General features: G+C 39.7%; 1 protein-coding gene across 1 annotated transcript in view; it reads right to left on the bottom strand.

Annotated features, from left to right (window-relative positions):
- Positions 1-18215, bottom strand: part of LOC124300307 (frizzled-2) — a 99210-nt gene extending 80995 nt beyond the window's left edge. Inside the window, exon 1 of the mRNA XM_046754255.1 lies at positions 18079-18215. The gene's annotated coding sequence lies outside the window, so the exon portion shown is untranslated. The remainder of the gene's footprint in view (positions 1-18078) is intronic.
- Between the last annotated feature and the right edge of the window lie 7121 nt (positions 18216-25336).

Genomic DNA, 25336 nt, shown 5'->3' with positions numbered 1-25336 from the left:
GAAAAAGTAGGATTATGAAAATATTCTACGCTAGTGGATCGTATTAAGAAGTAGTCGAAGGGCTAACGCGACGACCGACACACGTGTTCCTGAATCACTTTCGGTATGCGTGTGTTTAAGACGAGAGAGAAAGAGAGCGTCACGAAGCAACGTCTCTTTCTTATTCCCCTGGTCCTCTTTCTCCCTCCTTAATTTTTCTCAATAGCCTCACTCTCTCATACCTATTTTTATATTTATTTCACTTTATTTTTTCCACCGGTAGCCTGGTTTCGGATCGAGCATGCCTCGGACTTTCTGTCGCGCGGCGTTATACAGCGCAGGTGATAACGACGATAAGAGCCAGTTCGTTTCAGTGTGGACTTTCTGGCCCAATTCCGATAACGATGAAATCACTTCCACGCATTGGGATTAGAAACCATAAATTCAACACGTCGCTCTTATTTTCACGCACCTTAACGTCAGCCTGCCTTTATATCCCGTACGAAATTTGTGGCCAGGTTGGTTGTTTCAATTAAAACCTGTTCTAAAATTACCTCCAACAGTTATTGGCACTCGAGTAAAACACACGATCTGTAAACTCTGCCCAACTTCTCGATCTATAAGTGGAATTCCTCCTTTCCAGAACGGCTTCTCCTCCGCAGTACCGAGGACAGAAAATCACGAAGAGGCTATATTTGTGTGTCTAAATACGCTGCACTAAATTCAGGTGAAAAGTTTATCCGGAAGGCATCCCCGAAAAAATAAGGTTGACTCACAACGTTCGGTACAAGGCGGCCCGAGTTCTCGTTCGGCATAGTTTCTGGGTATTTCCTCGGTTTATTTACCCACCTAGCTAGCGTCTTATAACGAGTCAGTAATTATCAGCTAGGATATAATTTCAATTAATGCAGACCGGGACGTGGATGGCTCGGTACCTGGCGGCGGCCACTTAAAACTAACGCAAGCGTGGTAAGTTTAACGTCCACTTGTGCGGTTAAATATTATGTCGGAGAAGCTGCCGCGGTGGTCGAGCGATGAATACCTGCTTACCTGGCGCAAGGAATATTACCACAGCGTTAAGTCAGCTCGCTAATAATCACCTCGTTGGAGGTGTACAGAGAGAGGTACGGTGGTACACAAAACTGGCTTCTTCGTAAAATGGAATATAGAAGACCGCTACTGAATAAACGATTCGATCATGAATAAATGAATGGAGTATAAATAAATTAAATTCAAAGTAAAATAGAAGACGACGTGCGTGGTGATATTTTTTTTTTTTTCTTTTTCTCTTCTTTTTTCTTCAATTTCTCATATTTACGTTAAATTTATTCATCGACAAATACAAACTCCTACCCTTTCATAAGCGTTACGACTGTACAGGTTTATGACTTGCCCAACTTCAAGTTGTGCGACTTGTCCGATGCACGGTAGCTCATGTGTGCTTAGCTGTGGATACATAGTTGCGTTATGCTCCGAACCCTGCACTGCGTTCCAGTGGTTGCCTTCTCGAGGAAATTTGACAAAGGGCGAGGGGCAATGGGGCGCGGGGAGTATCGTTTATTATACGATTATTTTGAGCTACGTTTGACAGACGGCGGACTTTTTGTGAGGAACCTGCTGGTGATGCATGTCGGGGCGATGCTGTCGTCCTCGTACCCGCGTCCGCAGGCCCTCGAACTCTCTAAATGGGCCTAAATTTGGAAAACAAACATGTCTACGTACCATTTGACGTGACAAAACAAGCCACCAGCCAACAGGGATCAACCCTCGCTTCCTATATACACTTTACTCTGCGCCTCCTCCACCTTGACACCGTTTTTCTTACCGAGAGAGGAAAAAAATCCATCGACAAAGTCTTACAGCAGATTGTCAACGACCTTGTACAAATTTGAAGCGACCTCGGGAGTCTCGTTGATTGTTATAATTCAGCGGGAATTTCAAATCGATCACATTGTCGGTCACGGTTGTATCAATTCATGGCTCGATTTATAGAAACTGATAATTTTTGTATGGTTTTAAACAAAAAAAAAAAAGTTTAACCTTGAATTCGAAAACGTTATCTCATCCATTTCATGGGAAATTTACATGAAATAAAATTTCTTTCATCAATTTTGGAGAAATTTATCGATCGGTTTATCGGGATGTGTTACGAAACTTCTACAACTCTCGCTACTTTACGTTATAAAAAATTGTAATCACCTATGAGGTTATAAATTTACGATTCGCAGAATTTGTGATGAATTTTCAAATCGTTTACGAAATAAAAAAAAAAGCTTATTTGAATATGCTCGAAATGAACAAAATCTGTTTGAATATGAAGATGTATAAATTACTACAAAAATTCATCTACTCGTGGAGACATCTCATCTCAAATGGATTGCGAATGTGACACAAGACGTTTGAAATCTGACTTTATAACCTCAACTCCAAGATCATTCATTGCTCTGATAACAATCGACGTCGCAGACGTAAAAATACTTTCTTGCATTTCGCTGTGAATCGTCATTGCGGCACGTTTCTGAGTCCATTGATGACTCGTGCGCATTTAGCTTAATGGAATTGTGAACGAAAATTTAAGTATTTTGAACGGCGCCAGGCGGTGTATAAACGCCATTAAACGTCATCCGTCTCCGCGAAACGATGCAGTAAAAATTCGTCTAGACGTTGGCACAGCCAAGAACTGAGTTGTCGAAGAGAAAATTTGAAAAGCAGCAATCAGGAGACGGTGGCGGAGAGCCATAGAAACTCCCAATCCTCTGTCAAAGTCATCAAAAAGTACAAGGTGACAACACGTGTTTGTCTGGTAACCTTTGACCGATCGTCAATGTCTCGTTCGAGTCGCTTCGCGGGCCTCGGAGGCGTCATGGAAGTTGATTGGCCCAGTTGAAGAGGTAATTGAAGATGTGACAACGGGTGGACGTGCCGGAATCATGTCACACGTCAAATAAATGCTGGATAACTGTCATTGGGACCAAAGCGGCCAATTACGTCTTCATATCGTTCCGGTCACCCCAACTTTCTCAGTACAAGCGAATGCTGCTGATGCTACTGCCGCTGCTGACTGCATACGAGCAACTGACAGGTTTGGTAAGTGACCAGAATTAGGCACCGGCCATTTCGATGGTTTTGATTCTGGATCTCAGGCTGACTCTTCGATTCCCGTTCCGCCTACGAGCCGCGGGTCAGCCGGTCACGTTTCACACCAATTTGTTCTGCTGGATGTCGTTCGGTACTTCTCACAGAATCTGTTGACGACTCATTCGTAACAAACTTTTCCAGTCATTCTGACAATGAGGCCGGATATTATATCGAATCTTGTCATCGGTTTGAATGATCAAAATTCCAATTTTTTTAAATTTTCGAAAAGTCAGGATACATGCTAGCAGGTTTTTATTCTTAAAAGTTCAAAATTTGACAAAATGATGACTTTAACTGGGTTTCGGACAGCTTGCCTAATCTGTCAGGAAAATCATCTGAAGATATAATAAATCAAGACCAGTATTTAGAATTTTTATCCTTAGGAAATGTGGAACATTTGAACATTTCACTCCTAGGATCACTTAATATTCTGGTACCAGCTAACTATTTCAAAGTTTGAACCTGTAGAAATCTTGATCCTTGGAAAATTCAAAATGGTTGGAATTTAAATTATTCGAACCGATTGTAAGGATATTCGCGGAATGAATGATAACTCTGGATTACGACCATTTCGGGCAGTTTTGAAACCACACTTAAAATTTCCTTCGTCTGCAGGTGGTTTTGTGGTGAAAAAACGACACCAGAATACCGATAACGAAAATAGAAGAGAAAAAAACGGAAGAAGGACGTGATAGAGAGATAAAAAAAAAAAAACTGTTTTGTGTGTCTAATTTATTCCGAGGCATGATTTTCTCCGTAATTACCAAAGGCGCCCCGAGTAAACACTAATTTGAATAGTGTTGCAACCGGTCTAAGTGCTTCTGGACACAAGTTTCGTCTAGGGTGGGGAGGTTGCAGTGACGTTTAACTCTTGCGTGACAACTTCAGCGACAGCATCAGCGGCAAAATGAGCAGATAAAGCGCGGTTTCGTCGCGGAGGCTACCGGAGAAAATTAAAATAAACATTACCAACCCATGGCTATTTCGTCGTACGTGGTTCATTGTCAAAGAGAGAAACCTGGCGACGACAACTCCAGTAGTGGAGGTATACACATGGTAGGTATTTGTCGTGGGAGATCGTACCTTCGTTTATCTCACATAATCCACAGCCCCGCAGGCACTTGAGCCAACTTCCTGTTCTCCGAAATTCATACCAGGTACCATAATTTATGATAAAACTTGAAAATCAGGCTGTTAAAACGTCGGTTTTGGTGCTCGCGACGTCCTTCTTTTTCTCTCATTGTAAGTGCAAACGGAGCGAGATGTTCCGCGAGAAAAAGCCATGTGCGCAAACAGCTTAGAGGCATCCCCTGATCAGGCATCGCAACCCCAGCCAACGGTACTTAGGGTGAGACACGTATTAATCGCTTGTTCCGGGCTTTCAGCTTTCATTGACCGTATCCTATTACAGCATGCTTTCAGGGCGGTAAACACAATCGGAAGAATATAGTGTGTCTGCTGTTCGACGACTCTTTGATTCCCTTCAAGCATGCGATGGTCGAGACGCTTTGTTTTTAGCTTGTGTAAGGCTTCCCAGTTTTCCACGTTCATAACCGTTCCGAAGTTCGAAACTAAGATGTCCGGTTACGAAACTCGATAGTGTATAGGAGGAAGCGAGGAATAAGCAACCATACCGTCATCTCTTCACTGACAAGAAACATCAGTTTGGTGTCCTTTCCAATTTCGTTGAAACTCGTGTACCTACGTTGCAGTTAATGAAAATAGAAACGGCTCCCAAGTATGGAAATTGGATGTGGTGGTTTTTCAGTTTCGGATAGAAGCGCTTGATGTATTTGAATGAAACCAACGCTAAAACGTTCCATTCATTAATAAAAACTGTTCAGCGTTGGTTTCGTTCGAATACATCAAACGCGTCAAGAAATTACCCCGTAGGGTGCCCATATTTGGGGGTAGGAGGTTTGTTTTCAATACCTTCGAACCGTTTTTTCGTCAACAAAAAATACGTATCTTCTGGTTTTCAATGTTCCACAACGTACGTGAGTTGTGATAAAATCAGAGGAAAGCACCAAACTGACGTTCATTGTGAATGGAAGAAGCAGCAAAGGCCACAGAGATGCATCGGCCTCCTTCTCCGTGGCGGAAAATTGATACTGTCTGAAGCTTGTAAGTCAGTATCGCACGTATTATACCCCGTGCGGTGATAATTTCCAATAAGCACGTCAATGGGTTGACGGTGATGAGTTAAAGTCTTGCAGTACCAACCATCCTCTACCGCTCGTGTAAGTTAAGCTCCAAGGGTGTGGTTTACGAGCGTTTAACGAGTTGTTTATTGCCGTCATAACAGCACGGGCAAGTCAGAGTTGCCGGTCGACGGCGTCGCGACGCCCTAGGCTGCACGCCAACCCAGCAGCTACCGCCCATCCCGTCGCGTCGGCATGGGACGAGCACGTGGCGCTCTTTGGCGACAGTTTTAGAGATGGCCAGATATATAGAGCACACGATAACCGTTGTAGACACATACGTGATGCTACGTCGAGGCTCTTTTTTCCCGCCGGAAACTCACGACAGGCTTTAAAAGACCGTTGCGCTTCCTACTTCATCCATCGATCAGCCCGGACCGCGAGCCTCGATTCTGGCATGTTAATCAGGGTTCGCTTTACGGAGTCAACGGGTCGCACTTATTCATCCAGTAAATAAAGTCCGAGATAATTTACAAACAGTCGAGGAGTTGGGAACTCCAAGTATGGTGAACGGATGGACATCCGAAGTCCGATGAAAGGTCCTTGAAGTTTACTCGGGTCTTTGGAGAATCATGAAAACTGGAAGAGTTCGATGACATTTCTTCATGAATCCAGCCGTCAAGTTTCGTGGAAATTTTATGAAATTTCAGTGGACGTTAATGTATCCTAATCACTCTGAAATCTTCTCAAGGCGCGTGGAATGTGTTGAAGTACTAATGAGCTTCTTGAAAATTGACGAAATCCCATGAAACGTATTTGACACCTCTTAACATTCGGTGCAATTCGTAAAATCCCTCAAAGTCTCACGAAATCTTTGATATCTAGTATAACGTATAAAGCTTCACGAAATCTTTTACAGTTTCGTCGATTTTCACGAAGTCTGGGATGAAATTTTTCAAGCTTTGAAAAGTCCAGTTTTTACAATGTTTCGAAGCATAATGACTGACTGGATGTTTCGCCGCGGGTTTCAAGGACAATCAAACGTAAACGACCCAATGGCCATAAATGTTACAGACCCAGATACAACCCCATCCCGATCTTTGGTTCCCTCGATATTGTAAGTCATCAAAAATCTGTGTTTACTTCAAAGATTCTGCTTTTTTTTCCGAAGCGTTCAATCACGCTTAACGGCTCTAGCTTCGAGTCCGGATAGTCGGTTCGGAGTCCGTACTGTACTAAACTTATTCCAGAGTATCTCGGCCGCGGTTGTGTGGCGATGATGATTATGCATAAACTTGGTGGGTGGCCGAGCGGAGGCGCGTAAGCAAACAGTGCGAGTCAAGTTTCGAGGAGCACGGAGGAGGCCTGGATATAAGTTGAAGCCTCATCCGAGTGGGCCCTGCTTCCTTCTTCACCTTCATCATCTTCCTCTGGTTCTTCCCTTCTCGTTCCCTCCCGCATCCCTCGGAAGAGCGGCGCTCGGCAGTGAGTGAGAGATTTACCGTTCTGGTGAGTAATCCGGTATTTGTTTGCAGCCGGGGGCACAACGCAACGGGGCGAGTGGCAGACGGCGGGAAGACGTCATCCAGGACCGGGATACGCGAGAAGGATGCCCTTCGTTGGGCAAAAAGGGTCTCGTAATTTCCTGTCTCCTCGTTCAAGTTTAAATGGAAACAGACCGGCTTCTTCGCCGGCTTTTCACCCCCCCCCCCCCACCCCCTGACTGGCGCTAAAAGGAAAGTTCTGGGAAAAATTCGCGGGGGATGCGTACAGCGAAGAGGCTGAGATTACAGGGGACCGAAAGCTAGCGATTTTGAAACAAAATTGAAGAGTCAACGTTCGTTCGATCATCCGTCATCTCTGCTGTCTAATCGAAGCGTTGCTAGATCAAGAAACAGCTTAAAACAAAGGTTTAACAAGTGGCAGTTGAAGCCACTCATCCAGTGTAACTTCGTTCAAACATCTAGTCTCACTTAATGGAGGAAAAAGTAATTAAGATTTCAAAATCACGTATTTTAACTAAAAATAAAGACGATGTTCAATAATATTAGGCAACAAATATTGCTTTAGTTCAACTTTGATCTGAACAAAATAATCGGTTGTCATTCTTAAAGCTTTGTTTCCAATCTCACTCGGTCTGAAAAATGTCGCGTTGCTCAAAAAAATTTGTAATCGCAAAGTGGAACCCATTTTTTTTTGAAGACTTTTTACGTTATGCCCTTTCGTAATGATCCTTTAAAGCGATGATTACTTGTTTCAAAATGGTTATAATTAAGTTGGAAGATGTAGTGACCGAGTTATCCGCAAGGTAACTTTGACCATCGAATAAAATAATTTTTTCTTAAGCGAAATCCTGTTCTTTCATCTCGGTGCTTTCAACCCTCTGAGTTTCCGGTTTCTCTTTTGAAATTAGAACGTCCTCGAAGAGACGTTTCAGGTGGACATTCATGCTGCAGTATTCCATTACACGCTTCGAACGCTGAATCCTCGACAAGATCAGAGAAACAGAATTCTCGAACCCTCGAAAATATTCTCCTCGATCAAGACGGAAAAGGGATCGACAATGAACGAGTATCCGGAAGTAATCGCGAATCGTGCACATAGCAGGCATAACGGGACGATGAAATTCGATTAGTTGTTCTTACTCGGTTTCATTTCACGGAGGGATGAGGAGCGGATTGAAATTTTGAATTTTAACAGATTCGAAAGTGACAAATTTCGAATTTTTTTTGCTGGCGAAACTTGGAGTGAAGAAATAAAACTTTGCGAAATATCAAATTTTCGAATGGTCCGAAACCCGACGCCCAAAATTCCGAAAGTGCGAAGATCAGAAAATTTAAAAATCTGGTAAAAAAATCAAAATTCCGAATGATCAAAAATTATCAGCTCTGTGAATTTCTGGTTTCGTGAAATTTCACCACTTTGATCTTTCTTTGTTTTGGATTTTTTACGTTTGAAATCCCGTTCGTTCTGATTTTTTACACCCACTCGTCGAGTAAACTATGCTGTATGAGTATATTTTAATATTCGGAATTTTACTCAGTCGAAACTTGAATTTTCTGAATCTTGGATTTCGTAACTTTGAGCCGTCGGGTTTCCGACCATACGAAACACTTTGTGGTTTCGTAAAAGTTTGATTTTTATGCTTCAAGTTTCGACAGCGAATAACTCGGAATTTGGCAATTTCGTAACTTTTAAAATTCGGAACTTCAACCCGTCCCAGGAATGAATCGGTAAAAAGACAAACGGGAGGTTTTAACCCGTTGCGTTTCACTATCGTGCTTCTGAGTCTGGTCTGTAAAGACTTCCTCCTCATATCCTCGTCGTTGGGTCCTTCAGCCTCGCACACAGAGGAAAAAGCGAGACACAGGCGTGTTTTGACAAGACGCAGAGATAGCCGAAGGAATATCCGACTTGTTCCTGTATTATACATTATACACGTCTAGCCACCGCTGGAAGCCGGGCTAGCTAACCGTTTACAACTCGTGAAAACCGCGCCGAGAGCCCTAACCAAACATTTACAATCTTGGAGGGAACCTGGTTACAAATAGTCCTAGAGAGAGAAAGTTCTCCTACACGTATATGTACAAATTATTCAACAGGACTTCTTTACACTAACCTCGATTCCGGAGAAGTCAGGCCTCGGATACCGCCTACAACTAAAGCCCTGAGGATGCTTCATGTCAAGTTACGTTGCCCGACCAACAATCACTGACAATGAGCCGTGGATTATTTTCTACTTTTTACCTATGCTATTCAATTCCTTCTCTTATCTCACAATCCGTTGTACAATTTTCTGCTTTCAATGGTTCTCTGATCTCAGAAATCATCACGAAGTTCATGATTCGTTATTGAAATAAAGTTAAATTCAATACTAGAAAGGCAAACTTGAATAACGATATCTTTTTAAACGAAATTTAATTGATGCAATCTCTCATTTATTGCAATTTCATTCGCTTTGGTTTGTTCAATTCAACGTCGATGAAAATTAAAATTCTCGAATCACATTAAAAACTGAAGGAACAAATGCTAAAAGGAGAGAGAGAAGTTGAAGTTTATTAATAATGTACTAAGAAACCTTCCAAAGCAGAGGTCCACGTTAGTCCAGGCTGTTACCAGTCTTACAAATTACAGCTCAACCAAGACCATAAGAATAATAATAAACACATGTCAGTATTCACAAAAATGTGTACGTATGTACAACAAAAATTATAAAACGCGGTACAATTAAAGTGTTTCAGGATCTATAAAAGCGTTAAAAAAGTAGAGAAAATGAAGTACAAGTAAATAAACAAAAATGTATAGATGTAATATATTCTCACAGTCGTTACCGAGGGGTTGCTCACTTAGGAAATCATTGAACCATTTTACAAAAAATCAGGTAGGCAATCGCTAGGAATCGCTGGAAATCTCACTGATTCAGGCGTTACGAAAATCGGGAAATCACAAGAAATCGATTCCTTTCGGAAATCGATGAACCACGGAATAAGCGAGTGAACAGCCCCTCGGTCGTTACGCCTTACCGTGAAACATACGCTCGAAGATATAATCGAGAGAGACAGAGGAGAGAGAGAAAGAGAGAGAGAGATGGAGATAGAGTGACAGGGCACCGTACTTCAACTTTATTGATTTCAACGTGATACTGGAAAAGGCAGCCACAGGGGGATTCGTGGCTGCGTGTCTTGCGACACATTTGTATACGCTATGGGGTCCATAAATTAAAGACGACTCACACAAAGCTGGCTTAAGCCGTGCGTGCTCACACAAAACTGTCATCTTGAGGTACCCGCGAGCCCCGTGAATATAATTGTGGTAAGACGGAAGTGCCCAATACGGATTATGTATTACAACCGGCGGTCTAATCGATTTTCTCGTTAACGTTGCAAATCGTAAATATGTCTAAAATTGTGAAATGTACAATTTAACTAATTCTAAGGATTTCCGCGATTCATTTTTATAAGACGTGCAGAAAACGAGAGGCTGGATTTGACAGCGCTGACGGTAACTATAAACTTGGGGGTAACTATAACGTTACCAACTTCATCTTCGTAAAAAAAAAAAAAAAAAACTCCAAAATCTCGTCCGCTCAATTTTTCCTTCAATTCTGCGACTCTCGAAGCTTTTCGCTCACCTGTTGCAGATCGATATAATTCTTCGGCCCTCCTGTAATTGAGATCAGCCCTAAAGACACCCTTAGGATTTATACGCTTTCCCCTCTGCCGACCGCTGAGAGTCTCATTAGAAAATCAACCATTTGCGTATCTGAAAATTTCCCCACTGCGATTATACACTTTTTTTTTCTCCTTCCATTAGGTCGTTGGGTTTTTTTTTCACTTGCAGCGGATTCGCACCGTTATTGTTATCGTTTTTGCATCGAAAAGGGTCGCAGTTTTAAATCCTTTGACTTTACACTCAAGTTTCTGTACGCAAATTTCCCTAAATTTCCAGACTCGTGGCTTTGAATTCTTCTTCGTATTATATAAAGGGTCGATGATCGATGCTGATATTGTTTTATTGTTAACCTCTACAACCCTTATCGACAAAACTGAATCGATGATACTTTTACCATCAAAAAATTACAATATATTTTACTGATTTGTTAAATCGTACAAAAACTTGGCAGACTGCATAACCTAAATGTGATTTTTGTATCGAATACTGATTTTGTGTCAAAAGGCGAATCAGAAGAACGAAAAATGAAATATTCAGTCACAGACTTGCTTTTATCTGGGTCTAAAATGTTGTGAATTCGAGCCATGTGATGTGTACTGCTTCCGGTGATTCAATTTCACCGGCGAATCAATATTATCGCTCGTTTTCTCGGAATTAGGAAGGGTGTAGCCAATAAGTTTTGCCAACACCGAAACGTAATTGGATGGAAAATAATGAAAAAGTTAACTACATGTCTTTTGTCTACAGACGTTTTTCTTTCTCCTTATTTTTTTACGCAACAATGAATTCCGGACATTTGATGTTCTACGTTTTTTATCGAGTTGAATTATGTTTAACTATAACGTTAAAAACTGCTTTAACAAATATTTACGGACGGAAATTCTACAACACAAAATGTTGTTGTCTTTGAAATTCCCGTGTTTGAATTACACATTAAATTTCATCAATTGCCTGAAAATGGATAATAATTCTGTCCCGAAAAATTGTTAGTTGAAGTTTCCGAGAAGCTTAAGAATGGTGGCGAAGAAATTTTTTTTATCTTCAAATTAATCGGAAATAAATAATAATTGGGTGCAATTATAAGAAGTGCCTGAAAATAAAAAAATGATAATCCACAATTTCTGTCTCTCGATTTTGTTCCTATTATTCTTAAAAATGAAACGTTATAAAAGTTCGATGGATGTACTTAAACAAATTCACCCCAATATAATATTTACGATCAGCCCTTGTCCCAGAATCATTCATTGTCCTAATATCGATTTCGCCCCTAATTACCTGTCGAAAAATAAAAGCAGTCCTGATTCCCGGAAGCGAGGAGTGATTTTGAGGACCCTCGATCCTACCGTCACAGGGGAGTAATTATCTCAATCACGCAAAACAGTCAGTCAGTAATTCGTAGTTGTCCGAGGAACAAAAACCCCGATGTGTATATGGGAAATTCCATGGAAACCCAACGGACGTCCAATCCTCACCATTTTTGATGTTGTTTAAAAAAATTTCTGCGATCGTTCCGACTCTGAAGCAGTACCTTCAATTTTTTCAGATTTCTCATATAACTGGATAATTATTCATAAATATTAAGGTTGATTTTGAAAACGATCTTTTTTGTAATTCTCAAAAACTGTGTTTTCTTTTCCAAACATTTCAAGACCGGCCAGATTGTTTTCAGCACTTTTCTTTTTTCTCTAAGTACTTTTACTTTTTTTCTATCAAGTAAAACATTGCTTAAACGGTCTAAAAATTCTCAAAAAATTCTCAAAACTTCTACTTTTCACTTAGACTATTTCTGATGGTTCTGGTTTCATTATGAAGATGATAAAACAAGTCAAATGAGCCAAAGAAATAAACAAGAATTGCTGGATAATGAAACCGATCTAGAAATTGTCTAATTGTATGTAAAAAATAGAAAATTTGAGAATTTTTCGGGAATTTTCAGATGATTCGAACAATGTTTTAGTTGACCGAAAATATTTGTAGTGCTGAAAAAAAATGGGAATAAATCAGCCCATCATGAACCCGGTTTTGAAATGTTTCAAATAGAAAATACAGTTTGTGAGAATTTTTTCAACTAATCAAAAGAGGTCCTTTTCAAAATAATGTTAAATATTTATAAATAATTGAGCAGTTGGATAAAAAATCTGAAAAATTCAGAGTACTGTTTCAGAACTGGAACAAGCGGAGAAAATTTTTTAAACAAAGTCAGAAATGGCGAGGGTCAGACGTCGGTTGGATTCCCATGGAATTTCCCATATACATGTATATGTACAGTGTTTTTACCTTTATTCGCTTGCGTACAAGGAAATCGAAACGGGAGAAATGGGGGGTTATAGGTAGGGGGTGGTCGGATCTGATGTAATTTATTCATAACACCGCGCAAAGCCAAACAAACGTGCATTGTATTGCATAATAGGTCAATATTTGCAGAGAGCAAACGAAACGCGCGAGTCTGCAGCTACGAAACATCCCCTCCCCCCTTGCACCCCGAACGCCGGGACGATACTCGGCTCTTTTTTACCTCCGCTTCCTTTCTTTTTCAATTATAACCCCTTCGCGTAATTACATGTCCTGATTTATACTTGCGGTGGGAAGAACAGTCTCTACGATTTCGAAATTCGAAGGCCAGGGATGAGGGTGTTCCAAAATTTTGAAAGTCTGATTTTGAATTTGGTTCGAAGGATCGGTTTTAGACTGTTCAAAATGTCGCTTAGTTAAATATGTTTAGGCAGTGTAAACCAAAACCTGTACTCAAAAACTTGTACAAGTACAAGTGAAATTGATTTTCCTGAGATATAATGTGTCTTTTATTTTCTTTTTCTTCTCGAAGAATTCAACATTCGATAACGAATAAAATAATTTAGTAATCTGAAGATTCCGTTTCGCATAATCGAATCAGAGATGCATAAAACATTAAGTATGTGAGATATCTTCAGCGATATAAATATATGGATATTACACGTTTCAACCAACCTAATAAAAGACGAGTGAATAATTGTCAACAAAACAATTCAAGACGTTAAAACGACAAAGCTGCAATTAAATAAATATAAATTAAAGTGAGAGACTGTTTAAAAATGAATGAAGAGAAAGAGAATATTTAAACAGGAATAATACCAGGTTACCAGATACCAGGATGCTGGTGTTTTTTACTGCCCTAGATTAATTTTCCATCCAAAAACTTATCGACTCTCCGCCAGGAGAAGAATTTTCTTCGAGAGACTGTTTAGTTTTCAAAATTTGGCGTGCAAGTTAGAATAGCTCGTTATGCGATTAGTGTAAAAAATGAAAAAAATTTCTCAGCATTCAGACCTCAGGGAACACTTTTGCACGCAGTGAAGAAGACACTTTGCGTTTTGCCGCAAAACGTTTTCGCAGATTAAAAAAAAAAAAAGACTCTTTGGACTAACTATCGGAACAACCCGAATATACAACATCTCAGAGTCCAATATGCATTATCAAATTCGATCAAAGTTGAGAACACGGTGAGCCCGAATTTCCCGTTCCTTTTCCTTTTCCTCTTGCTCTCGCTCTCTTAGCAGAAACCCGGCATCGATCGAGCCGCGGCACTTTCTTCTTACCACGTTTCCAAACGCCGAACGAGGGTGGCAAAGATATCCGAGGACGGTATTGCGCCCGCATCAGGGGTAGTTGGCAGTAGCAACCGAATCTATGGAAGGGCCGTCCTTTCCCTTTAAGGAAACGAATCCACCCCAACATCGTCTTGATAAAAAGTTCCGATGTGCGAAAAAACTGTGCAAAGTATATCAACCAGCAATGTTATTTGCGCCGATGACGATGAACACGAACGAAACAACACCCCTACGTACTGTTCCGGGACAATCTCCAGAAATTTGAAAATCAACCGCGCATGCGCGAGTTTTATCGGCCTATGATACCCAAAATAAGCCCAAAAGCATCAAAACCGGATCAAGAATTTTTCAAATTATTGATATTTGAGCTTGTGTTGTTCGGATTTGTTCGGATTCATTTCTGTCAACTAACACTGGCGCAAATAACATATCTTGAGATTTCTTCGAACGGTTTTTTCTCTCATCCTAACTTTTGATTCGGACGGTAGAGCCGATAGATCCTTAAGAAGCGTCCTGCTGGGAACTCTCTTCCCCTCTACGTTTATTTTTTTTTCTCCTCATCTTTTCCCATCTCGTCGTCGTCTTAAAATTTCAAGGTAGGTAAGGTTACTCGCGACGAGATAAAAATTCATCAACGACCGTGCAGAAAACATCAAACTCCACAGAGTGCGGAGGTTTGGAAAGTTCGCGTTGATGTTGTTTCGTCAACGGCGAGCTGCAGTTGCGTGAGTCCAGCCTGGCAGCCGAATTCACCCCTCGGTTAGCCCTGTCCACCTGTGTTTGTGTTTCCTACACGTAGATGCGATCCGCGCACGCAGACGTCGACGGTCGTCAGGGCGCAAGGGAGGTCGAGAGGGTGGCCTGTCACTGGGTGATGGATGATTTTACCAGGTTGCGATCAATTCGCTCACCGCATGGGGAAACCCTCGCAGCTATACGATGTCTTACGAGTTACTAGAGGGTGTATAAAACTCGAGGTTACATTATACGGAATGAATTCCATACGACCGAGTCGTCCGTTGTCTTTGAAAATTTAACGCGCATGCGCCGCGTTACGAGAGCCACTGTTTGACAGGGTGACCAACCGTCATAAAACTAACCTCAAAAATTTTCACATTTTTCACCGGTATTTGTGCTCAATACAGATGACTGTCAACATTTTTTAGGTTAGAGACAGTTGGCTGCCCTGATGAACAACCGCTCTCTCGCGTTGCAGCGCATGCGCATTAAATTCTAGCGAAAAACGGATCGTGCTACAGTTGTTGAGAATTTAATCAGTAGACATACGGTATATATGTGATATAATGTAATATAAGCTAGTGGATGTGAAAAATTCATAAGGTTGAATCCAGCGGCGTAAGCGTAACGAAACCGCAACGTTAGGGAAAAATCATTATTTTGCCATTTCAGAATCACTTTGAACAACTTAAAAATGTAAAAATACATGTATGAGTATGTGCGATGCTTTATATTAAGATTTGGCGAATTTCAGATACTTGAAAAGTTATAAGCTGACAGTTTTTTCATCAACATCGTGCGCATCGCTACAATAACGTCGCTACTTTTAATCTCTTCACAAACATCTTGAAGTAGATCGTGTTGCGGTATACAAACTGTCTATAACTTTCTGTCTCCGGGCGCTAGGGCGCAGTTTTTATACGAATATATCGGGAAGTTATATACGAAACGTTCTAAAACGTCACAGAAGTCATAAATTTACGTACTTTCCTCAATTTTTTACCAAACAAATCCAACTGATTATGGAATTAAGAATCTGAATCCAGCTTTAAAACATTTTCAGCAAGTCTCATTTTTTCTGTATAAATCAAGTTCCAAATTTTAACGAAAGAATTCATAATTTTAATGTTCTCTTGAGCGGTTATAATTACAGCAACGCAATTTGGAAAACAAGACGTGCCAAATATATTTTGCGTTATTCTGTTTCAAATTTGAGCTTCTAAATTTTAGATGACACTTGCGCTTCTATTTCTAATGGACATAAATCAGGAAAGAGAAAAACGAAAATGCTCAAGTCGTACTTGAGCTAATAGACGGCGTATATAAATGTGTGAATTCGACTGGGGTCAAACACGTGACGGATTATTTAAATACTCCTCAGCAATTCTTTGCCTTCTGCAGCTGAAAATACGAATAAAATAAGCTATAACGATATTTGACTTATCGTTCCCCGATTTATAAATAAGCGATCAATCGATGCGTCCATTTTGGCGCGATATATTCGTATCGCTGCAGGAATCGTGAAGATGTTGGTCATAACAACATCGTAAGTCTCAAGATAATCGCATTTTTCGAACGTTCTTAGGGAACTAACGATCACCGAAGAATTCATTCATTCTTCCATTTCAAAACTAGATTGATGAGCTTTCGAAAAGAGAAGAAGGATCGTAAATTTCAAATTTGGAAATGCTTGTTATTGAAAATTTTTCGCTGTCGAAATACAGCTTGATAAATTGTAAAGCCGTGACTAATAGAAGAAAATACTAATTTCCGAGTGGACGAAAAATTCTCACTCACATTTCTCGTAAACGAATTCAGATGCAGAAATCGCTGTTGGAATATTATAATTCAAAAATTGAAAATTCCTTGCGCAACAACTTCTGCGTGATTATATATCTTCGGTGACCAAAATTGCAACAAAAGTTCTTCTATTTTTCTGTTCGTCTATAAAGGTACCGTCGATTTCCTAAACCGAGAGAAATTCTTTGTTGTTACTGTTTTTGTTTTCTCTCTTTCTTAACTATCTTCAATGTTTACCTCAAAAATCGAAAAATAAACTTCTAAATACATGAAATAAGAATGAAACCATCATTTTTTTACAACTATTGCGATAATTCGATATTGGTGCAAGAATAAATTAATTCTAAAGTTTCATCTAGCTGTAAAAAATAAAGCAAATTTAACGAGTAGATTTAATACTGTGCTATATAATCACTTGTACAAAATTTTCCTGTAATTCCGATAAGGTTTGGACCATAATTACAAAGATCTACATTTAACTAGAATATTTGAATGCAACTGTGAAGAATTGAACGAAAAATTTTCGACTAAAAAAAAAAAAGAAAGAAAACATTGTTCGCATTTCTGAAGGTAAAATGCAGGAAGTGAGGGGAAAGAGGCGGCAGCCTTGTCGAATCCCCCGCGATTCCGAGTCCCGCGCCTAATTTGCATGGCAAATTCGAATCAGCCTAGCCTCAAACTACGATATATTACAGTTCGAGGGTTGAGAGAGGGTGGCGAAGGCAGCTTCGCGCGGTAATTGCAACAGCCCCGTAGTCGAACAACTGCGTTAATTTAAATTGCCCGACTAGCAATTTTGCATACTATAATAACACGCTGCCCGCAAATATCGCTCCTTTCCGTTTTCCGCACTTTTTCGCCTTCCCTAGTTTGCGAAATTTCCTTATCACTCGTGCGGCTCCTGTTTCGAATTGAAAAATTTTCCAAATTTTCCAAACAATCACCAAAAGCAATAGTTTCAGATTTGCAATAATTACCGCATTGCAGTATTCGACAATAAAAACCACCGTACCACGTCTTGGTGTAAGCGTATCGATTTTCGATTAGGTTAATCTACTCGGAACTCTACGCGAGTTTCGGACACGCTTTGAGTTTTCTTCCGCCCCCCCCCTCAAACCTCGACACGAAGGCTCTTCGCGGTCGGCTAATTTTCGACTACGGCCAAATTCCCGTTCTTATATCGCTCTCCTCAATTCCCCGGAGTTCGATTAAACGGTTCAAGTTTACGCGTCGGATTAGCCCGTTCACTTTTCCCTTCATCCCGGCAGTGTTTCTATTTCTATCGCTAATTAGAACCATCCGGTAGAAAACTCGCTCCGGATATCCGTTCTTCCGGTGTTGAAGAGGAATTATTTTGCGAAAAGCCCAGTTTATCCACGGAACGAATTCACCCTGACACTCCTTTTGTTTACAGTGGGAATTATCGTGCTTTTGCGAAAGCGTATAATACACAAAATATACGTATTTGCACAGGCTGTGAAAAGAATTCAACATCGTAAGTTTAATCATGAAAATTGGCTGACCGTGGATGAAGCAGAAATTCGTGACACCGGAGGATCTGCAGATGAATTTTCCCGAACAGGTACAGAATATTTCGTCAACAGAACAACACTTTCGACACTTTTAGACGACCTCACTGCTTCCCCCGGACTGAACCGCGACTTCCGGTGATGTTTTGTTTCTTTTCTTTTTGATTTTTTTGTTTTTTTTATCACCGTTATCACAGCGGAACACACCGATTAACCGAGGTGGATATGGGTTAACCTTGAAAGAGCCGGTTGCAACAATACGGGAAAGTGTTTTGGGAGGCATGCATCGCGACGACGTCAACGACGCCCGGCGTCGGCTGTTGGAAATACGGAAATCGATAAGCCCTGCACATGCGTGATGGGTTCGCTACACGGGGTGAGATCAGAAGGGTTCCCAGACGTCGCTTGGAAGGAGAGCTAAAGGTCTCAAAGTAATAGGAAATTTCTCGCTTTTTTTACATTTTCTTTTTTTTTTTTTTTTCTTTCCCAACCCTCTTTTTTTTCATCCTCCGCCAGTCTTTGCACCTTCCATTTGCTGCGCTGATGTTTATTCGCTGGCTAGTGCCTCTTATCTTTTACCGATCTAAAACCATCCTCGAAACTACCTTCCTATTTTGCGAATAAAGCTATAAAACGGATCATATATTCCCGCTTCATTCACTCCGATTCATCGTTTTTTCTTCTCTCTTCTCGTTTCGTCGGAGCAATCTAGCCTTCTATTTATCGCCTCTAATTTTACGATTTCTGTAATATATAATACGGAAATATAACGTAGAGTGGTTCGATAAAATTGAACGAAATTGATAATTTCCTCAAAACTCTTCTTGGGTCACATCTTGAAACGACGCAGCCGTGAATCGGTAACCCGAATACATGAAATATTGACACATTTCGATGTATTATATTTCATCACCACTTATACATAAGTTGGGACTTGATTTGGAATTCGAATTTTCGTCGTTCTTTCTTACGATGGCTGGCGAAATTTGTAAAAGGAGAAATCTTGATCGTTAAATAATAGTGAAATTTTTTTTTATCGCGCGATGACTTACAACTAATTCAAGGCTTTAACACTATTTCAATATAACAATGTCGAAATAGTATAAATATTCGTATAAAGTGAACGTTTCAACCAAGTGCTAAGAATTTCGGAATTTCTTTTTCGACATTAATAAATACGCAATTTGGAAACATGATAAAATTTAACTCTTTGGTTTTGTACAGCTGTAATCGCTTGTTGGATTTCGTCAGATTGAATCCTTTTCATACTTGTGAAAATACGGTAATATAGTAACAGAATTTACGGTACGGTTAGTAATTGATATATATCATCCTCGGATTTAACCCAACCGATGAAAACGGTCCAGTTTACGACTTCGTCCTAACCGAAAATCATTTACCCCTAAATCGATCGACGTTTATTCAATAAAGGATAAATTTCACTCGCGTGCTGGATAAATTCGAGCGATTCGCTCTTGCTCGGTCAATTTTCAAGCCTCACTTTCTCGTCCCGTTCGCGTTTGTGGTCTGGTATTATTTTTACTTTCGAGTCAAGGCTTACGCAACGCTTGAAAGATGATAAAATGTAATCCTGAAGGGCGTTCTAGGACGAGTGATGTAATTTTACGGCTGTTTCGCAATTCATGGACGGGGGTCCTGGCCTCTCCTCTGGGCAAGGAACTAACGGGGGAGGATTTCCTGGCTATGCTATAGAGGGATGGGGGTAGGCCCATGGTGTCATGGCAACACCCGTGGACACCGAAACTCTACGGTGCATTCCTAGCATCAATTCCGAGCTCTGAACCATTTTTCCTGGATGCACCATGTTTTGATTTTTTTTTTTTTTTTGTGTCTTGCAGACACTCCAAAGTCCGGAACACTATAAATCAATATAGTTTTGAAGACAGTCATTTTTATTGCGATGAAATTCAAAGTATTCAAAGAATATTTTCGAGACAGCGGTAACAATTTGTTTTTATTTTTTCTTTTTTGAGGTAACTAAAATTGTTTTACTTCTTCTTCACGCTCTTGACGGGTAAAAAAAATTTCACCGGTTAAAAATCTTATCTGATACTTACGCTGAGAAAAAAAATTGCGATCGGATACAGCTAATTAATAAGTAATTTGATTTTCCTTGATAGCATTTTTCGAATTACTTTTTAAAAAAAAAGGGTAATTACCAAAGTCATGTGCGATTGCATTTTGCTATTTTTTTTTTTTCAATTTCTAGGTATACTTCATCACGAGTCAAGCGAAATATTATCTTTTTCCAGTCTGTAGTACAATACCTCAACTTTGTTCAAAACGGGAAAAGAAAACACGCGATCGAGTGCCTTTTTCCTGAACCACTAATAGATTAATTAATTATTTCAGCATAAACAATAATATTTGTGAAACAACATAACAATCTCCATTTCTTTTCACTCGTATCTGCGAAGCAGCAAACTCCGAATATCAGAGAACATGAAATAAATTGAGAAAAAAAAAAAATAGTAACATTCCTTTATCGCGAGAATCACAAGCGGAGAAGAGACGAAGAATCCGTTTTGTAGTGACGAAAGAGTTTTATCGGTTGCCTCGCGGAGGTTTTCATATCGCTGGCTGCAATATCGTGCACCTACCTACCTACTTTCAATATGTCGTCATCGATGAGTATCCAACAGGCAGGCGCGTCTTATCTTATCTGAAAATGTGTTTTTCGTCAAGAAACGAGGTTAACAGCCCCGCAGGATCGAGGCAGGCAGGACGTTCAGACTTGGCTCGATTCCCTGGCAGTTACACGAGTATTTCCTCAACATCCTGGCCCCTGGAGTTCGAGTCGCGGCTCGCGTTTCACGTTCGAAATATCGCACTCGTGTATTAAATATTCGCCCGTTGGTGCAGCAACTGCAATTCCTTCCGCTCCTCTTATGCGACTTACACACTTGGTGTAATCTTCGACAATAAATGGCGTCTGGGTACCGCGACGAATTCACCGCAGAAGCTGAATTTCACCGAGGCAAACTTCTTATGGAAATTTATGGCTCAGCTGTATATAACAAACTTATATCACCAACGCTCCGTTTCATAACCAACTCACCGCCAAGTTTATAACACCTAGGAATACTTTTCACGTGGCACGTTAAATATATTACAAAACGCAGAAATGGGAACCAAGAACAAATTTTATAGTGGACTGTAAACATTCACGAATTACGAAGCGTTAATCTTCCAGGGGAAAAATATTCACTATTTTTTTAATCATTTTTTTCACACTGTATATGAATTTCTATAAAATGGTCTTCTGAATTGAACGATTAAACATCCTAGAGTTGAATAAAACGAATTTAATGGATTTTTAACAATTTTCAAGCCATTTGAAACGAAGGATCGATATCTAAGCTTTTATTTATAATTTTAGCCGTTTTTATTTTCGCATGTCCAAAGAGATCTTCATACCTTACAATTACAACAAATTGACACATACTCAATGTACGATTGTTTCGCAATAAAATTAATGAAAAATATCGATTTTCGAAAAACTAACCCTGAATTATTATTATGTCGATTTCAACGCGAGTCAGATTGGATTTTTGAAATCTTATATCAGATTTGTAATCAGCCACCCCAAAAATCACAGCATACATTTTTTTGACCGGATTCGAAGAAATTTGAATTTTTCGTCCGCCTATATTGGATCTGTCATATCCAATCCGCCATCGTGAATTTTCCAAATCTGATTTCAGATTCGTAATCAGTGATCCTAAAAACCCATACACAAAGTTTTCTTTGAATGGATTAGATTAAATTAGAGATTTTTTGAAATCTGATTTCCCATTAGTAATCAGCCATGCCAAAGTTTTTTGACTGTATTCGGTTAAATTGGAACTTTTCGTCCACCCATATTGGATCCACCATCTTGTATTTTTCAAATCTGATTTCAGATTAGTAATCAGCGACTCCGAAGCCACCGTCATCAGTGTTTTGACCGGATACGATCGAATTTCAAATTACCGTCCACGACATCGGATCCGCGATCTCGAATGTTAGAAATCTGATTTCAGATTCGTAATCAGCGAGCGTAGAAGCCGCGGAATATCGTCTTGTCGTCAAAGTTGACTCAGCGCAACAATGTGTGACTCAAAGGGTTAAATGCATACGATCCCAGACACCCAGAAGATCTGCACTTCGTCGATGGTTAGAGTTTGCGGAGGAAGTCGAGTCGTAACAACAAACTTGAAGGCGATTAGTCAATCCGGTTTAGCCGGTATTATTGTTAGGCTTGCCATAAACCTATCAAGGGCCTCATGCGGGGCTCGTATAGCACTCACTGTGCCCTCGGTGCTTCGCCGCGTGAGCTACTACCCAATGTGTCATTTCGGACACGGTGTGTATACGCACCCCATATCTACGTATAAACGAGAGAGCCCTCCTCACCTCGCACGAATATCCTCCCGCCATCCTCGGAGAAAGGAACGCAAACGTCCCACCAGCGAGCCTCATTAGTCTTTACACTATTATCGTGGCAAACGATACGGTTGACTACTCGGCTGCTCTCCATCTTTATCCTCCTGCTTATTCTCGCGCCTCTTTCACACTTGAAATCTGTCGCCTGGCACTTTAATGCAGGAGTGTAGTACATTCGAGGCGAGATATCATCGAGGTGGAGCGATTTCATATTCGAAAATAACGCCTCGGTGATGTTCTTAATTTGTTGAAGTTATCGCTAAATGGTCCAGATGTCGACTCAAGCTTTCACCTTTGTCGACTAATTCGAACTGTCACGGACTCACTACAGAATTATTCCTAACCTTGCGGGACTTTTACTCTTACGTTTCTCGATATTGTTCGAATTGGGTGAATTGATTGAGCTTCGGACGACAAAATCTCATTTTAATCAGATTCGTATTACAGGGCACAGGAAGTAACTTCATCTTCAGAAATAACGCCTCAGATGGGGGTCAAAGTATGGAGAAATCAAGAATGGAAGGATCGCAATATCGAATTTTTAAAGAAGTGAAAATTTGATTTATGGAATTTATAAATGGTGAAAGTCGAAGCATGAAGATGTAGAAAAATAGAAAGGTCGGAATTTCGAAATTCAAAATCGTCAGAATTCGTTTTAAAAATATGAAATCGTATACAGACCATAGATTTTAGCGTTCCATGTTTTGACCTTCCTATATTTTGTCTTCCAGTATTTCGATTTTCTATATTTTCGATTTTCTATACCCGGATGTTCTAGATTTCAATAATTCTCCGAATTAGATTTCATCGTCTTTGAGAATTCGATATTTCGGTCCTTTTATCAATCGGCTATTCTAGTATTTTACCCCCGCACCTTAACGCCTCAGTGCTGTTCAGAATTTATTGAAATTATCGTTAAATACTGCAGGATTTGATTAAAGACTTGAGCTTTATCAATTAAATCGAATTATTACTGATTCACTTCTTGAATTTGTTTTCTAAATAAGTCGAACGTTTTTTGAAATTACTCGAAGAAGATGAATCGATTGATCTTCAAACGAAGAACGCTGATTCCGATAAGGCTAAAATATTTTGTCAAAATGTTTTCAGATTTATGAAAGTAAATATAAACCACTATTATTAAATTTGCATTACAAATTAAGATTTCTGCGTACACTTTTTTTTTTACAGCGAAGAAATGGTTCACTTTTGAAAGATTCTGTGAGAAAACTAATTTGCTTTCCTGCATTATCTTATCTTCCCTACTCGTGATTTCAAGATTCTAGAATAACAATAAAAATTTTACCCATAATAATAAGCTTTTCACAAAAGGTTGCAAATGATTTCATTACAATTTTAATACAATAGTAAAATTGATGTGATTTCAAAATATTTGACAGACAAAATTCTACGAATTTAAAGACGTGTCACAGGATTGTCCAGAATTTCAGAAAACCGCAGAAAGGAAATAAGGACAGGAAAAAATTGAACCTGTTACCACACAATGTATACCAAGTTACAAGAAGATTCGCTCGATTTTGCATAATTTTAACAATTATTCTCTCAAATTTCTCAGAAACAATTGAAAAGGTTTCATTTCGAAATTGAAAATGCAAGACACTATAATTTGGTGTTTTCTACGTAAAAATACTTGATGCAAAACCATTAGAAATGTGTTACATTTATCCCCGTACATCGAAGGTATGTAAAGACGGGTAAAATTCATAATGAGTCTGTCTACAGCACCCGAAATTAACTTTACTATCGCGTAGATAAACTACAGGCGAGACAATTAACGATGGCGTGAGATTGTCGTGGAATTCAGGGAGCTTTACGACTTTTGAATGACCGACTCGAGTGGCGGTAAGCCGTAAAATTGGGCGTAAAAGCAGCAATTTTGACACGCCACCTTGTTTGTGAATTAGGCGAAAAGTGTATTCCACGTTTTTCCGTTACCTGCATGGACGTTTGGTCGAAGAGACGAAGGCCAAACTCCGGGTAAAATTTTATCGCACCAATAAAACTAAACTACCCCGTAATTGATATTTAAGATCAACGCCGCACGCGGAGATTATGGTTAGGCTCATTTTGTAGAGGCGAAATCTCCCCCCGGTAATTGTACAGAGATAATCTCTCCTTCGAGGAGGTCTCAGATTTAACCGAGGGAATTAAACTGCTCGGGTAGGTCCGATTCGAACGGTGTTTGGAATACGTCAAAAATGGGCAAAAAACACGTCAACGACTGAAAGTGAAATTCGTAAGATTTGCAGTTATCGAAAACAAGAGATTATCTCTTGTAAAATATGATCAAAATAATTAAGAATGTTTTGAAATGAATAAGGGATGAATTTGGCACAATATATTCGAAAGTCTCGAAGAAAAAATTTTCAAAATCAGTCAACTTCTGGCGATACAACGGAAATTTTCATTTCTTAAGACGAAGTCGACTCAACTCTTGGACCTAAGTTAATCAACCTTAAACAAGTTTTTATTCCAATTTGCGATTTTTATCCGAAATTTTAATTCAATGGCAACAAATTGAGAGAAAAAGTAAAAACACAACAATGTCGACACAAGCTTCAAAGTTTGTTTTACGTTGAAATGCGTGGAAAATTGAAAAAAATTTTGAAAACTGTCAACTTTTACAGATATAAAGGGAAAAACTTTAACTTGTCGAAAGCTACGATTCGATTTCTCGTATCCATTATATTTGCGTATATTTTTGTCACCAAGTTTACAGCAATTTTTTTATCGAAACCTATCGAAGTTTCGATTGCTTGCTTTAATAGCCTGCAGGTATTCGAAT

Source organism: Neodiprion virginianus, chromosome 3 (genome assembly GCF_021901495.1).
Source record: "Neodiprion virginianus isolate iyNeoVirg1 chromosome 3, iyNeoVirg1.1, whole genome shotgun sequence".
In the NCBI taxonomy this organism is placed as follows: Eukaryota; Metazoa; Arthropoda; class Insecta; order Hymenoptera; family Diprionidae; genus Neodiprion; species Neodiprion virginianus.
This window is presented reverse-complemented; position numbering and strand designations above follow the sequence as displayed.